The 17,298-nt window shown below is 47.6% G+C and overlaps 2 long non-coding RNA genes across 2 annotated transcripts; both read left to right on the top strand.

The window, feature by feature from the left end:
* Positions 1 to 4,344: 4,344 nt before the first annotated feature.
* Positions 4,345 to 6,080, top strand: LOC134413982 (uncharacterized). The gene is made up of 3 exons (XR_010026633.1): positions 4,345 to 4,419; positions 5,074 to 5,191; positions 6,023 to 6,080. It is a non-coding gene; the product is annotated as an uncharacterized LOC134413982 (long non-coding RNA).
* A 594-nt stretch (positions 6,081 to 6,674) lies between these two features.
* Positions 6,675 to 16,685, top strand: LOC134413978 (uncharacterized). Its single transcript, XR_010026632.1, has 3 exons — positions 6,675 to 6,764; positions 14,922 to 14,981; positions 16,300 to 16,685. It is a non-coding gene; the product is annotated as an uncharacterized LOC134413978 (long non-coding RNA).
* The last annotated feature ends 613 nt before the right edge of the window (positions 16,686 to 17,298 follow it).

Genomic DNA, 17,298 nt, shown 5'->3' with positions numbered 1-17,298 from the left:
GTAGGGAAGCAGAAAGAAAGGGCTGAATAAATGTGGTTTTGAGGCTAAAAGAGGGAAAAGCTGAGCCTGATGGCAGCTCTCAGTCACTTGCTCTGCTTTTGTGTGTACAGAACATCAAGGCAGAGCCACAAGCAGAGCTGCCTGGAGCTCAGAGTGCCATCATGGCAGTGAAGAGGAGGAATGAAGACATCCAAGAGGAGAAGAATCTCCCTATGCAGAGGGGCAATCCACAAAAACAGGTGAATGAAGGAATGGCAGCCACTCCACTCATCAAAGAGAGTCCTTTCCGTTGTTGTTTACAGAAAATTGACGAAAAGCTGGAGGCACAGCTGCAGGAAACTGAGGCTAGGATCAAGGTAAGGAAGAAGAGGCTAGACGAAAAAATTAAAATCATCAAAGAGAAAATGAATTGCCTCCTTCAGGAGCAAAAGGCTCTAGAAAAGCAAGCGAGTGAAATAGCACTAGGCACTGCAGTCACCCAAGGGGTGGTTTCTGCCCTCCTTGCCTTTCCAGTGCAGAGCAGCAGGGGTGGGTGATGCCTCTGAGTGCCATCCTGATGAGGCCTCTGTCAGAGCTGCTCTCAAGGACACTTCCCGCTCTGCTGGATCTCAGCTGATGCTCTAGACAGTGGCATTACTCCTCTGGCCATTTAGCCAGCAGTCATCCGAATGAACTCCTGCTGGTTTCTTCCAGGTGGCCTTGTTTCTTGAGGTGTTTTTGCAGGTGAACATGGTCACTCACATAGATTTGGAAAACGAGCCACAAGCTGTCTGTATCCCTTCTGAATGCTCCTGTCCTTTTCTTTACTTTCTTCCTAGTCGATGACTCCTGGCTGACGGGCACAAGCTGTAGTCTCTGACTGCTTTGTTCTGTTTGACTTGAGGTGGAAGTGTCGCCATCCTACCTGGCAGCCTGCAGAGAGTTCCAGCAAATGACGGGCAACCAAGAGCCGCGAGGCTGGCATGAGGCCCAGGAACTGAACCACCCAGAGATGCTGCAGGATAAGCTCGTCCTGAGGAAGATGCAGGAAAAGAGAATTTCATGGCAGGAGGTAGAACATTAGAATGAGGAGCTGCAAATGTATCTGCAGACCTAGGAGGGGGAAAGGAGTCTTTGGGAGGAAGTGGAGCGGTCGTTGCTGCAGTCATCCTTTAGAACAAGAAACTGGCTATGAACTCGAGTAAAAGCAGCCTTTGCTTTTGACCATTTGGTTTCACAAGTGGACATCCAAAGCAATCCAGTTGAGGAGCTCTGCATGTGGCTGACAGCAGCTTCCTAAGGGCTTGCATTTCAAATGGCAATCTCTCTTGCATTTCAGGGCAATCTCTGCCACACCTTCCTGACATCAACTCATTTCTTGTCTCAGATTTACACCGACTCTGACACTGAAGCTGCTGCAGAAGCAGCAGTGCCGTCCCAAGGAGCCTTTGCTCCCCAGCTGAAGAAGTGGAGCCTGAGCCCTTGGTTCACCTGCCGTGCTGACCCAGCTGCTGCTCAGCAACAGGAGATGGCGGGTGACTCCCTGGAGCAACAGAGTACGTCTGGTATCTTTCTTATCTGAGGGACAGTGTGTTGTGTGCACATGTCAGCATAGCTGTACCAAAGGGTTCTGCTCAGTTTAGTGTCACAGAAGTGCTGGCAGTGCTCCGAGGCAGCAAGAGAGAGCTCTGGGTGTTCCTGCTGCCTCTGAGGGCAGCTTAGACTGGCTGGAGTTTGCCTGGGCTTCCCTCTCTCCCGAAGGCAGAAGCAGGGATTGTTCCTGGATCAGCAGAAGGCTGTGACTGCTTGAGTCCTAGCCACTGGCAGAAGTCCTGCTGCGATCAGTCTCTAGGAGAACACATCAAGCCCTTTGTGATTCTGCAGCACAACCCAATGAATCTGCTTCTTGCCCTTAACGGCTGCCAGTGCTGTGCTCTCAGATAAGATCTGGTAGGGTTGAGACCAGAGCCCAGTGGATTCTGTGTCTACCATCACCAGTTGGGACAAAAAGGGCACTGATCTGCGCCTCGGTGTGGCTGATCTCAAAGCCCATCCTGTTGTGTCCTGAATGGGGGCAACAGCTTGTCCGGGGCTCAGGCTGACTCTGGCTTCTTCCCATCAGTGCCTGTCAGTGCTCATGCTGGGGCTTTGCCAGCCTTGCTGTGGTCACTGCCCTGCCCCTGAGGGCTGTGGGAATGCAGAGGCTGGAGCCTTCCTTAGCTGGGAGGGTCCCGCTGCTGCCCGGCTGCTGCAGTGCGGAGCTGCCTGAGGCCGCAGCCCCTGCTCTGGGCCGGCTTCTGCCTCGCACGGTCTGGACTCACAGGAGGGTCAGCATCTCCTCTGGGCAGCTCTCTGTGTCACAGGGACGCCTGAGGAGCTCTGCTGTCCCCTGTGCCCGTGCCCGCCGTGCCGAGTTGGGAAGATGGGGATGTGTGCGCTGCCGAGAGGGCGAGTGCAATGGGAGCGACTGATCCGCGCTGTCAGGGTGAAGAGAAGCGGCACGGTTCTTCACGCAGGGCACGGGCAAGGGCGTCTTTGGGCTCAGCCTGCTCATAAAGGGTGAGGGTCCTGATGCTGGAAGCCCCGTGGGGATTGGTTCTAGCATGAGCTGCTCTGGTTTACAAACACAGAGGCATTCTTCTGGCAAACTGCTGCAAGGTGGAAAAGATTGGGAACACTTGGCAATATTCTGAACTTGGCATCTGTTCAGAGGAATTGATTCTAGATGTCCAGGTGCATTTAATCTTAGCAAGTAGAAAACCTTTTCTAAATCTCACAGTGTTTATTCCCAAGAAAACAAAGGCACTGTTAGTTCCAGCTCTTCTTAATGTTTCTAGATGACAAACTTACTTGCCTTGCTAGGTATTCTCTTCTGGTCTCAGTCTCCTCTGAATGTATCTCCCTGTGCTTCCCTGTGTGCCTGCTGTCAAGAGGTCTCTCACTTAAAAGGATGCTGGAAATCAGTCTCTGTGCCAGCCACTTGTGCTGTGGGCCTGCTGTTCTTCTCTTGTTGTTCCAGTTGCTGTTCCTGTTGTTGTTAGCCAGCTGTCCACAAAGGGAGGGATCAGACCCCCAGACAGTGGGGCTGCCTTTTGTATCTCCTAGAAGGTGAGATCTCTGCTTAGAAGTGAACATCTTGCATTTTGTTTCCCTCAGAGAGAATGGTGAAGATGGAAAATCCTATTCTAAAATACATTGAACTGGAAAATATTGGCAGTGGGTGAGTCCAAGCAATGTTAATTTTACAAAACTATGCATCAGATATTTTGCTGGCGGAATAGGTATCAAGTGTGAAGTCAGGTAAGCTGCAAGTGTGTTCAGGTACTGGGCTTAGATTGTCAGTGCTGATCAGAATTTTTAAGTGTGCTCAGAAGGCATTGTCAAACACATCTCAATGCTTCCAGTGTCCTGCAGGTCTGCGGTATTTACAGCACAGATCACCTATGTGGGCTGGCTTTCACTGCAAGATCTAAATGGCTTCTCCTCTCTCTGCTTCTGTTTTGTTTCTAGGACTTTTGGAGATGTTTGTAAAGCACTTGACACTGCCACAGGAGGAGAGGTAAATGTCAACAGCCCCTGCAGGCTCTGCTGCACTCGAGGGCTTTCCCCTCTGGTGTGAGCTGTGGCTGGAGCTTTGGGCAGAGCTGTGCTGAAAAGGCACAAGAAGCACAGACTGGTGCCAGCCCACAAAACACATTTGGGACTTTGTCCTCCTCAGCTGCCGGAAGGAAGGCACGGAGGGCAGCGGTTCCTTCCAGAGAAGGACGCGCTCACTCGCTCTCCATTGCTAAAACAGAGGTGGTGCCTTTGAGCACCTCACTGCTCTATCGGGCTACAGCTTCAGAGTCCTGAATTCTCATTTCTGGCTGCCAGCAAATCCATCTGAAAGTTACTGGTAGTTCCTTAGCCACCTGCAGTGCTGCACTTGGGAACTGCACATAGGGAGAGATCAGCAAGGCGTCCCTGAAAGCCCTAAGCCCTGCCCATAGCCCAGGATGTATCCACAGAGTATTAAGGCAAGGATTACTTCTTCTGAATCCCAAATGACGCAGCAGAGAGTGTGGTCAGAGGTTTGTGGGTGATAACTGAGACACCGCTGTTACCAAGTGGTCAAGGCAAAATGTCAGTGGCCCCACGTGTCCTGTAACTGGCTCCCAAGGGAGCAGAGAAATGGGCTGTTGGAATGTCAGTTCCTGATTACTGCAGTGCCTAATCACAAGGCAGTTTGGCACACCTCAGCTGTGTCATTGCAAAATCACTCGCTCCACGTGTCTTGTGGTCTCGTGCCACCAACCTCTCAAGTTACTGATTTTCAATATCATTTTAGGTGGCCATCAAGAAAATACAGCTTCAAGGACTGAGGAAGAAGGAACTAAAAGTCAACGAACTCATGGTCATGAAGGTGAATAGAAATCCCAACCTGGTCAACTGTTTAGACAGGTGAGTTGTGCTTTTGTCCCATGAATGTTTGTTTGCATGTTGCAAACATGCAAGGTAAAATCCCACTTTGGTCACTGGCAGAAAATAGAGCTGTAATTATTGGCTAATTATTATTGCTCTTTTCATCTCCAGTGGATGGGAAGAGATTGCATTTTGTTTGCATGAGTCTTTGCTGGCACATGGTATTGGAAAAGTTTTCAAAAACCCGGATGAGTTGTGTCTTAATAAATCAATGATCTCTATATTCACAGCCACCACTTTGTTTTGGAGCTTGATTTTATTCAAGTGTCTTCTTACATCCAGGTAAACTAACAAGGATTTCCCTTGGATTGTTGCCACTGTTTTCCATTGCTATGCATGCCAGGAAGACTAGGTGCTTTTTTTCCAGAAACACCATGCATGACAGGTTTTTTTATCTGGGCTGTTACAAAACTGCACATTTTGCTTGCTGCCCATCTAAGACATCTTTTTTGCAGCTGTGCCTTTCTCCTTGAGACTGCACAGATGGCAAACAATGCACAGCCAAGAGGGAATGTCTCTTCCTTTATTTTGTCTTTGTCTCAAAGAGACCTGAAAAGAAGAACCAACCTGTCTTTTCCAAACAGCAACTTAGCCATGTACATTCATCTCCACGCCCTTGTTTCCTTCTTTCAGCTACCTTGTGGGTGAGGAACTGTCCCTGGTTATGGAGTACATGGATGGAGGCACTCTGAGCGATGTCATCAGCCAGACCTACCTGTCGGAAGATGAGATGGCAGCCATCAGTCGGGAGGTCAGCAATCCCATCTGTGTTTCCAAGGGCTTGGGCAGGATTGTCTGGGAAACGGGGCCTCAGAGCTGGAGTGATTTCCTGTGCCAAGCTTTGTTTCTGTGTTGCTGGTATGCTATGGGCAAGTAAAAGCATCTCAAGTGAAAGGCCTGCCATTGCCCCTTCACTCCCTGTACTCAGTGCCAGTACTCTTATCTCCTGCTGTTGTATTCTCGCTCTGTCTCTTGTATTTGTATTTTCTGTTCTCTACCTTGCCTCTCTAAATGTTTGCCTGGAGTCTGCCTTCACTGCATTCCTTGCCTGTAAAAGGAAAGGTGCTGGTGGCAGGATTTGAAATGACCAGAAAAGAAAAAATACTCATTTCTCACAGTCCTCAGCTGAAAAGGATAGAAGTGCAGCCAAAATGCTCTTTGCTTCCGCAGAGTGACTGGTGTGATACTTCCAAGCCTGTGCTGAGGCCAGCAAGAAAATCTTTTCCATGCAGCCTCCCACCCAAAAGTGATCCACTAAACACCAAAGGGAGGGACTTTTCCTTTCCAAACCCCTCCTTTGTCCTCTGCAAGGAAAAAGCACGTCTACTGCAGCAGGAGTCATCCTGGCTGGTTTGCAGGGGACAGCCTACAACAGCAGGTGCTGTTGCTCTTTCAAAAGCTGATGTGCCTTTCCTCAGAAAGGTCCTGCTCTGCAAGTGTTGGAGCAGCAAGCTCTTCCTCTCAGTGGCCATTACTGTTCTGCCCTTACTCCCCATTCCCCCATTCGATTCTTTGTTTTCTTTCTTGTGCGATGAAGTCACATCACTCATTTTTCCCCTCCTCTTTCTGTTTTCTCTCTCAGTGCCTGCAAGGACTGGATTTTCTTCATTCAAACCACGTCATCCACCAAGATGTGAAGAGCAGCAACATCCTTCTCAGAACTGATGGTTCTGTCAAGCTGGGTCAGTATATTCTTGGTCAGGTGCAGCGTTCCAGGGATGTGGGTGTGGGGCTGCTTGGCGTGACTGCCAGCTCCCCAAAAATGGTGCTGGTGGCAGTGCAGGGACCCCTGCTGTGAGCTGAGGGCACAGTTGCAACGTGCACAGAGGTAGAAGGAGCCACAAGCAGTCAAGAGTGGCCTTGCTCTGTGTGTGTCCCTTCTAGACAGAGGGATCTACAATCTAAAGCTTCAGGGGAATAAAGTCCACTGCTGTGAGCAGCATTAAGAAACCTGGGATTTTTTGGAAGTGGCCAATTCCATACTCCCTTGGCTAAAGCCCCAAGGAAATCGAGTGTGGACAGTTCTCCAGGAGATTCAACAGCACATTCTTAGTCCGAGAGTGGGGAATTCTTTTGCTTGGTTTCCTAATTGGAGCTGGCTTTCACGGTTTGTTGTTTTCTCCACAGCTGACTTTGGCCTCTTTGCTCAGCTCAGCCCTGAGCAGGGCAGACGGAGCTCCGTGGCCGGCGCTGCTGGCTGGCTGGCGCCTGAAGTGGTGACAGGCCAACCATGTGGCCCCCAAGTGGACATATGGTCTTTGGGAATCGTGGGCATCGAAATGGTGGAACGAGAAGTTCCTTCCTGGAATGCAACTCCTGTCTTGGTAAGGTGCAAATACTCACTGATCCCACTGTCTTTCTCACCTGTCCTATGCTCGGTGTGCCATTGGACAAAATCCCATTGCCATCTGCTGGCACCACTTCCACCAAGGTCTCCTTCTAAAAATGCCCCTGCAACACATCAGCATCTGCTGTAGCTTTGGTTGTATCAGAAAGGGAAGTGGCAGTTCAGAAACCTAACCAGTTCAGAAACCTGCCATTTTGGCCTCCAGCCATGCCTGGCATTTCTCACTTGATTTTTGAACAATGTTGGAACTCTGTTTCTGAAGGACAAGAATTTTTCAGTGGAGAGGGTAGACATGTGATAAACATCCTGAGCAATGGAGGTTAGACCTTCCCAGTTTCAATTTTATAGAAAACATAAGAAAAAAAGGAAAAAGAAAAGTAAAGAAAAAAGGAAAAGAGAAAAAACCTACTACCAAAGCAATGCCCAAGCAGTTCTGCTTGCTTTTTCATTTTTTAAACACAGCTCTTCTCTTCCATTCTGTAGCATCTTTTCCAAATCCTGTGGATCTTCAAAACTTTCAGGCTTTCATGTCATCTGTACATTGTTCAGTCACGTATGTGGGTGGCCTGGATAAGTTTAGGATGTGTTTTTCTCTGACTGCAGTTAGAATTTTTTGCCAAACCCTTGGCTGTTTCTTGGTATTTTAACAAGTTGATGAGCTTGCAGGCAGGTGCCTGGGCTGGGATCCAGCATGGGCAGTTGACACCGGTGCTGTGTTTCTTTACCTCAGGAGCAGGGCCATACCTGGCCTGCACTGTTATAATGACAGGGAGAGCTCCAGCTCCCCACCATGGCCAGTGGCTGAGCTCAGCTGAGAGTCAGGATAAATCCCTCTTTGTCACCTCTGGTGATGTGGGAAAAGGACAGAAAGCCGCATAAATTATTTGTACACAAGGGGAGTGCATTGCCATTTCTGGCTTTGAAATTCTCCTTTGGGTTAAAGAGGATAATAGCAAAGTCTCTTTGGTCACCATCTATTTCAGTGCCAAGAGCACAGAGTTATCATAACAATGGTGGGCATTTTTATGGAGACTCCAAGGCCTCTTGCCATTGTTCTTTTTGTCTATTTGAGATGGATTCTGCAAGTTGAGGTTTGAATAGTTCCAAGTTGGTGTCTTATGTTTCTAAATACCATCTTGCAAAAGCAGAATGAGCTCTCTCCCTCTGACTTGTCAGCGTGTTAGAGCTTGGTTCCACATGAACCACGCTGGATAAGGATCAGCTGATGTCTTGCCAATCTGCACTGTAATTCCTTGGCCTGAGGAGTATCAGAAAGACCTGCTGAGCTCCATGGACACTGTCAGCTGCATGGAAGTGAGCATCCTTGGCCTTGCTGAAGAAACTGGAGCTCAGCTTAGGTTAGATGCTCTTGAGCAGGACAAAGGCTGGAATCCTCAGGGGTTTCCAGAGGCCTGCGTGCCCAGAGGGACTGAGTTCTGGGGAGCAGCTGGATGTTTCTGCACATCATGGAAGGGGATTGCCAGACAGCTCAAGCCTCACCACAGGCAAACACTCCCCAGCTCTTCTCAGGCAACATTTTCTTTGGGTTTCAAGTTGTTCCCACTTGTCTGTCTGTGAAGATGCCCCTAAAACCACAAGGCAAGCCTCTCAGAAGTGGTGTTACATTTCCAGCAATGAAGAAAAGAAGGCCAAACACATGAAAGTTGCTAAGGCACTGGTTTTTAGAGAGGAACTTAACCCCCTGTGCAGTTTCTTCTCACTGGGAAACGTGCCTGAAACCTGGGCATGAGGGTGTAAAGGCCACAGAGTCTCTTCTGCTTCTTGTGCAGTGCTGCTGAAACACTCAGTGACCGTGTTTCTCTCCCAGCCCAAGCCACATTCTGCCCATCACCAAGCCAGAGCCTGGTGATGTGGAGAGCCTGCCAAAACCTCCCATTTGTTTCCTGGCACTTTCTGGGATGGGCCTACCATTCATGCATTGACTTGTGTAGCCAAATGAGTCGAGGGTGACCGTAGGGATGGAACCTCTCCTTCTGATTTGACCATGACAGGTTTTTCGTTTCCATGTAAGGAAAGCAGAAATTTTCAGACTGCTGAGAAACAGAGCTGCAGGTGGCTCCTGTGTGTCCAAGCAGGCGTTTTCATCCCAGTACATTTGTGCATGGATCATAATGTGTCTGTGTTGAAGATGAGATTCCAAAGATTTGTTTCCTTACCTGAGGAATACCTGGTGGATTTTCTTTCTTTCCCTCCAATTCCCATTCTTTTCAAGAACAAAGCAAAAAGCTTGATTAGGTTTGTTTTGTGGCAGCGGTGCTTAAGGGACCAAGAAGCACTGCAGAAATACTTTCCATGTACTAACCCTTGGATACAGTAGAGTTAGTATAGCAAAGTCCTTCTTCCAAAAAGCCTCTCAAGCTGGTATGAATCGTCAGGGAAGGAAATGTGCTTGTGCTGATGTAGTTCCCACTAATTAGGTCAGTCAATGTAATCAGCCGCCAAGGCAAGATCTGTGAGATGTTGGAGAGGCTGTGGCTGCATCGGAGTTTGGGTTTTTGGTTGGTAAAGGAAAGTCATCTCTGGGTCTCTGCCAGGGCAGAAACTGCCACTGCAGAGTGGAGCTTAATCAGTGGGATCTGGGAGAGCAGTGACAGATGGGAAAGAAGCAGGTGGAGCGTGGTGTCTCCTTTTTCCCCAGCCCCAACTCCTGATAGCCACAGGAGGAAGACAAAAGCTGCAGCAGCCCAACCTATTTTCATCCTGCCTGCGTGACTTCCTGAGCTGCTGCCTGCAGAGAGACGAGGCGCGGCGCTGGTCTGCCAAGGAGCTCCTGCAGGTAAAATGTGAAGGGGCTGCAGGTGAAACAGGCTCTGAGGGATGGGCTCCTCCTCCACTCAAGTCCAAGGCAGCAGATGAGCTCCCTTCCTCCTCACCTCCACTCTTGCTGCTCTTCAAATGAAAACAGTGAGGGATCCTAGACTGGGCTGGGCTGGCAGGGCCCTGCAAATGTCCTCTGGTGCAAGTGTCCTGCAATGAGCAGGGACATCTTTAAAGACGTCAAGTTTCTCAGAGCCCTTTCCCACTGGAGCCGGAATGGTTGCAGGGATGGGGCACCTACAATCTCTTGGGGCAACCTGTGCCAGGGTCACACCATGCTCCGAGTAAACAAGTTCTGATTAGATCCTATTTGTGTTAAAAAATATTCACCCACATCCTATTGTAACTGGCCCTGTTAAAAAAGATGTCCTCCACTTTCCTCAAAGCCACTCTGAAGTTTTGGAAAGTGGCAATAAAGTCTCCCTGGGGCCTGTTCTTGACAAAACTGAGCAACCCCACCTCTCTCTGCATTTCCTGAGTCAGAGAGGTCCTCTGGCTGTTTCTGTCACCTTCTTTTGTAATTTGGTGGGGTGTTCAGTTTTATGTAATGGCAAAAGAATTGAAGTAGAGCAATGCGGGTTCAGAGACATGAAATGGTGGTGGAGAAACCCAAGGAAGCCAGTCCCAGCTGAGCAGTCAGAGATTTGGCTGTGGGCAGGAGGGGCTGTGGGGGGTTCACTGTGAGCCTCTGAGGGGCCCCAGTTTGTGCCCCCCAGCCCACCCTCAGAGGTTTCTGCCCCGCAAACAGGGACAGCTGGGAGGGACTTTTCCCAGCCCCATCTGCTGCCTGGCACGCTCAAGCAGACGGGAACTGTGCCAGGGTTACTGCCAGGTTGTGTGGCAGAGAGGGAACTCCAGGGCCCAGTGCCACTGGGCTGGCCCTGCTGGGAAGGAAGGTGCCACCCAGCACACGAGGGGCAGGGCTTGGAAAGGCAGACACTGCTTTCTGTCCCTGTGGCAATCAGCACAGTGCCTGTCTTTCAAAGAGAGGGACCCATGTGAGCCATTGGAGTTTCCTGAAAAGAAGAAACTCCAAGGACAGAAAGCACCATTTCTAGAGCACTGGCAGGGCTAAAATCTCAGCAAGATGAAGACACCTGTATAAATGGATGAGTGGGATTCTGGGCCAGGTTTGCCTGTGATGGCAAAGTCTGCACATAAAGATGGAGGTGTAGACAGTCCCATTGTTCCTCTTCCTGCATCCTTCTAGGAGCAGGAGGAATCCTGTGAAGCACTGAGCTTGGAAAGTCATGGTTCATTGTTTTTTGTTGGTCTGTTTTTTTTCCCTTTGGGCAGCATCCATTTGTAAGATTTGCTGAGCCTGCGTCCAGCCTGGTGCCACTGATTGTTTCAGTGAAGAAGAGGAAGGAGACAAGAATGTGATAATCACATCAGGACCATTTATTCCTCAATCAGTTTAGAGTAGGATTGTAGGTTAGGATTAGGATTAGGATTAGGATTAGATTAAGGATAAGGATAAAGATAAGGATAAGGATAAGGATAAAGATAAGGATAAGGATAAGGATAAGGATAAGGATAAGGATAAGGATAAGGATAAGGATAAGGATAAGGATAAGGATAAGGATAAAGATTAGGATTAGGATAAGGATAAGGATTAAGATTAGGATGAGGATAAGGATAAGGATAAGGATAAGGGTTAAGGTAAGGGTTAGGGTTAGAGTAGGATTGTCTAATAGGACTGCAGAGTAGGATTGAAAATCAATAAAGTTTATGAAACCACAACTCACCTTGAAGATTCCCTTCCTTCTCACTCTGCGAATAAACTCGAGAATTCCTTCTGAATTGTCTGTTGTTTCTTAAAGGTGGAAAGAGAAACAGTGTCTTTGGCATGGTGTGAAAGTGGGGAAGGATGTTCTTCATTCATCCTCTCCAGACCACACTGCCTTTGGAATATGGCCCACTGGTCTGTTTTTTGGCCATCTTTGGTACTTCTATTTTAGGCAGAAAGGGCAATGGCATTTAAAGGCAAAAGCACAGGAAGAATGGGGCAGCCCAAACATCTTATACAGATGCAGGCCTTCAGCTGTGACTGGAGAGCATTGGGGCTCCCTAAATGCAATAATCTCTTTGGCTGGAGGAGAGCCTTGCTCAAGTGAGAAAGCAGAAAGATCAGAGAGGGTGCTCGGGAAGGTCTCCTGTGGTGCAGAGCTGTCAGCGCCTGTGAGGTGAGAGCGGGCCCGGCCTTGCCCGGGCTGGAGCCCCAGCAGAGCCCCGGCAGAGGCTGGAGCAGCCTGAGCCCCGGCAGAGGCAGGCTGGAAGGAGGCCCTTGGAGCTGCAAGAGGCAGCAGCCGGGCCCTGGGTGCCTCTTGCTGGGAGTGGGCGAATCCTCTGCTCTCAGAGCCCAGGTGGCAGCTGGCTGCTGCCGAGGGGAAGCGCAGCCATGCTGGGCACAGCCCAGCCTGGAGGCATTGGCCGTCTGGAGTGTGCCCAGGAGCAGAGAAAGGCCAAGGGCAGCCACGGGCCGCTGGGCTGGCTGAGGATTCCTCCTCTTCTGCCGGCTGCCCTGCAACTCCTGGCAAAGGCCAGCAGTGTGTGCAGCACTCTGGGCACCGGGGCAGGGAGCCGGGCTGCTCAGCAGGCTGGAGCACAGGGCAGCTCCTTCAGGCCCGGCACTTGTGCCAGGGAAGCGAGGCCAGCGTGAGGCAGGGACAGCTTGGCAGGGCCCATCTGCAGCAGCCAGCGCCTCACGCAGCTCTGGGAGGAAGCGCCTGCAACCCTGCAGTTCTGCACTGAGCCAGAGCAAAGGTGTGAGATGCAGAGTATTTGGCAGAAATATTCAGGCCCACCAGGCCAGCCTGCTTTGTGCTCTCTGGCACACCGCAAGCACTGTGCAATGCAGCTCTGAGCTGCTGGGAGAGAGGCAGTCGGGGATGTGCCTGAGGTGAGTCAAGGTTTTAGCTGAAAATGGAATTAGAATAATTGAAAAGCGCAGATGAGTCGAGGGGCCAGCTGGGAATAGAATTGGGATAGTAGGAGAATGCATGTTTTAGTTAAGATTTTAAAATGAGGTAAGAAGCTAAGTTAGTAACAAAGCTAGCAGCAATCATGTCCCTTAGTTAAAGAGTACCAAATATATTAGGAAGGTAAAGCTAGGAGTGACAGGGATAGAGAAAGCAATTGTGAAGACGCAGAGACCATAGAAATACCTTGCCTTAAGAATAATTGAACAGTTAGGAGAGGCTTGGACCATGAGCAGCAGGTCCAAAGGTCTCGCCAGCTAGCCATGGGAGAAGAATTCACCATGGGGATGACTGCTTTCTTCCTCCCATACAACCACTCCCTCATTTCATAATCCCACCGACCCAGTTAAGGTAGTACAATTGTGCAGCTGTAATAGATATTCAGCTGATAAAAATGCAAAGCAGGCAGGTAATAATTATGTATTATGGGTCCTTAGAAACCCAATGTAAAACCTTTTCTGTAGAAATAGAGAACAGGAGTCTGCAGCTCCTTGCACATGTCTTTGGAAACTAGTTCACATGTGTCCAGGGCTGCAATAAATACCCTTCTTTTCTACTATAATTGGCTGAAGAGTTGTTTGTCCGTGCTTCAAGGGTTATGCTGGAGTAGTGAACTGATTTGCATGGGAGCAGAAGAGTTTCAGCAGGCAATTTTTGGAAGAGATGGAAGGCTCTTGTGACTGAAGGGAAAGCTATTTGGAATGGAGTAATGATCCCAAAGTCCATACAATTGTATCTTTGTGTCTGAATTGAAATCAGAATGCTTATAGATATCTTCATGCAATTTGTCTACAAATTTATCAAAGTCTTCATTCTTCTTTGGTGAATTTGTGTAAAAGACATAGTGTGTAACTCATCTGGAAGTGCAAGGATAGCATTATATGCCAGTTGTTGGCTCATCTGCAAGACTCGATCAATGCTCTCAGCCTGGGCAGTGGCAGTAGCCCAGGGCCCTTTGCCAAGTAACTGTTGTGCTGTTAAACCATACAGAGGATCACCCTGCACTCTAGGTCTTGCTGCTTCTTGAGCACACTTTTCCTCCCAGCTTTTATGAAACATCACCTGCTGATAGGGTGGCATTATAAGTCATATCAGGGTATGCACATCAGCTGGAATTATTCTGTTAGATGGAAAAATACACTGCAGAAGTGACAGTGCAAGTTGGGATTTTCAACCAAATTGTGAAATTACAGCTCTCAACTTTTCTACATTCTTCCAATTGAAAGGTTTTCAAACTCTACTGGCACTATTAGTTACTACAGGAAAACTTTCTACATCATTTGAGAGAAAAGTCCCTTCTACAATAGCTTCTGCAATAACTTTTTTCTACTTTCATTTCTGAGCTGCTTCCATTTCAGGGTCACATTCCAACTCTAATTCCAAATTCTTTACAGCGTGAGAGGGAGGATTTTGTTTAACTGGCTCGAATGCTGGCTCAGAGACAGAATGGAGGAGTTTTTGCAAGAGAGTGGCCATATTCAGCCAATGCCCAATCCAGCCTGCTTGTAATAATGGACAATGAACACGTTCACAAAGAATGAATTATGGACATATTCAGAAATGGGCTCAGTATATCCTTGAAAAAGATACAAGAAGAAGAGTCATCAGGACTCAGCAAGTTTGTCAGCAAGTTTGGGAAAGTGAGCCATCGGTGGGCCAGACAACCCCAGCCAGACGTGTGAAAAATTAGATGATCCAATCAGCATTCTATTTTAGACGTGTGAACAGCTAGGATTAACCAATCATGTATTAGCTAGAGACACGTGGACAGTAAAGATTTATTATAAATAGAGTCTTTTTAGGAATAATAAATTTAGCTTCACTGGATCATATTGGTTATGTTGTGATGTCCCTGAACCTCCGCACCACGCACTTAAGGGTGGGTTGGTGTTGCCCATGAAATGTACACATCTGGGGAAGTGCTCTTGGCAGAGAGGGGCTGGATTGCCAAGGGAACTGCTTCCCCAGAAGACCCCAGTGAGACAGGTGCAAGTGTCTCCATTTGACTCCCTGTGTTTCCTTGAGTCCTTGAGGCCCCTTGCACTTTGCAGAGGGGCATGCAAAGGGAGAAGGCTGTGAAGAAATACCAATTATGTTCTCTTGATGCAGAGTGTGATTTTATACACTCTCTCCTATGGTGCAGATGCTCTTCATTTCTACTGTGTTGATTATTATTATCAATACATATTTTAATTTGCTCTGGCATTCTTCCCATAGAAAAGCTTTCCTTGTGTATTTGATTCATGTCTGCAAATGTTGATACGTAACTTTAGGTACCTGAATTTAGCCCATTTCTCCTCTCGCTTTAATTTCAGAAAATGTCAGAATTACAGATGTACGCACTAAAGTATCCAAGATTTCTGTGCAACAGAAAGGTGAGTAAGCAGTAGTACAGTTCAATCTACATTACCTTTAGCAGTTACCAAAGCTAGTAGGTATTTAGAAAAGTGCACCTTCTTTCGGCAATATTACAAATAGATTGTTAAATAAAAATTATAATACTGGCTTTACAGAAATATTAAAATGGATTCTATATGTGTGATGTTAAAGTTGTGATCTTTATAACTTTGTTATAAAGATATAGTTGTGGGATCTCAGCACCTCAGGATGAAGGTGCAGAGTGACCGAGACCACCTTTGGGGGGCTCGGGAGTCCTGGAATATTGCCAGAAGTGTCTGGTGGCTGGACTTTGATCCTACACAGGAGATGACATCTGTATGAGGACTGGGAGGATTTTACTGGGTGAATGGTGAAGGGATAAGTTAGTTAGAGTATAAAACACAGGGTTTAGGATTTCTGTACAGGGGGGTCTAGAGAAGTAAGATGGAGGAATTGGGGCGTGTCCTGTCCTTCTTCTTCTTCTTCTTGGCCTCCATCTTCTGTGGTGATGGTGGCACTTTGGGATTGGTCTTTACTAGAAGCGCACCGGTTAATAAGGGTAGAAGGTATTGGGGAAAAATTATAAATATTGTATACGTAACTTCGGGTATAAAGATAAGTGACCGCCCTGGGGGCTCTCAGTGTGCCCATGGCTGACTTGCTGTGCAGACCTCTGTTGGGCCGAAAGAAAATCTTTTAGATAAACAATTAATAAACACCGAGACCGAAACAAGATCAGAAGTCTCTCCTTGTCCTTTAAAGCGCCAGGCTGCCCAAGGCCACTCTGGGCCTTTCCAGGCCACCTAAACAGCCGAGAAACCAACAATAGTTTTTATTTCTGTTGTTAATTAAAGCTTAGAGAGCTCCCAAGGCCTTGAACCTACTTGAGACTGATTTTGCAATAAACTATCTTTTAAAACTCTGTTTGCAAAGCAGAAGGTAGGAACATCAGTCATCTGTTGTGTTTGACTTTATTGTTATTTGAGATTGTAGTAAATACTGAGTATGAGCTGGGATGCTGATTGTAATTGCTCATCTTTCCAAAGATAGATATGGATACTATTAACATGTGCCCTGTTTATTGTTCCTAACTGACTAATTTACTGCAGTAGTTTTATAGAGCATTTTTATTGTTGTAATGTCTAAATGTAGTGGGACAATATATATTTGACTTGGGGTACTTTGGCATTGTTTTTCAAATAATAAAACCACTCTCTTCAGCCTGGTGAAGAAGAGTGAAGAAGAAATCTGCTTCTGTCCTTGTGTACAGCTATGGGTTTGTTTACATAGCTTCTCCTTCCCTTTTCTGCCTAGGCTTTCTCACCTGCAGTTTTCAGTAGAAAAGCAACAAACCTTTGAAAGGCTAAACCTCAACGTAACTGTGACCTTCAATCAACACTTCCTTCTTCCAATTTCTTAAGATCTCTTTGTCCTGGGCACTCAGTATGGCCTTTTTCCTCAAAGTTCTTTAGCTGTCTTGAATGCTTACAGCGTAAAAGGTAATCCCTGATCTATTTTCAACTCCCTGCTCAGATGCACACTGCTGGAAGGGAGCTAGGACTGGTACTGGAGACCTGGCAGCTTGTCCAGGAAGCAAAATTTTTGAAATAATGAAAATTTGGAGAAGCATGCAAGTCCAGGTGGTGAACTCAAATATGCAAGTACTTGCAGTTTCCTGACAGCACTTTACAGTTCAAGGGTATGGTCTCTTCTTACTTCTGTCCCTTAATGCTCAATCCTTGCCACATTTCAACTTCTTTTGCATTGTCATCTTCTGTGTTTTCTTCCTCTCTTCTTCTCTCTGTGACTTTCTATGCAGGACAGATAACCTGTCATACAGTGTCAGCTTGCTCAGTGACCTGAGTAGTGATATGATGGTGTAGAAATTGTAGGTGCACAGTAGGCAAACGTGTCATGCTTCTGTGTGCCCTCTGCCGGCAGACCTGCTTCCCAAACCTTCAGTCAGACTTGGAAAAAAGGCTTGTCACCACTACTTTGTTGTGGTTTATGCATTGATGAAGAAACACTTCCATCTCAGCCTGCTCAAGCCACTGCAGAGCAGGAGTTGTTGCTTTGGCAGCAGATGTGCTGGCAGGGTCCTTACAGCTCTGCAAGATGTGCCTCTCCTAGAACAGATTTTTGCATTTTTGTACAATAAAAACTATGCTTTAAATTGCACCAGTGTAAGTCATGCACTCCTGTAGATGTGTTTTCAGACATAGATATTTACATATATATGCCTAGTGAATGGCCTCCTGGGGAGCAGGAACAAATGAGGAAGGAAACTGGGCTGATAAAACATGCTTCTGCTTC

This window comes from Melospiza melodia, unplaced genomic scaffold (assembly GCF_035770615.1).
Source record: "Melospiza melodia melodia isolate bMelMel2 unplaced genomic scaffold, bMelMel2.pri scaffold_70, whole genome shotgun sequence".
In the NCBI taxonomy this organism is placed as follows: domain Eukaryota; kingdom Metazoa; phylum Chordata; class Aves; order Passeriformes; family Passerellidae; genus Melospiza; species Melospiza melodia.
Note: the sequence above shows the minus strand (reverse complement) of the source record. Positions and strands in the feature narration are given on the sequence as shown.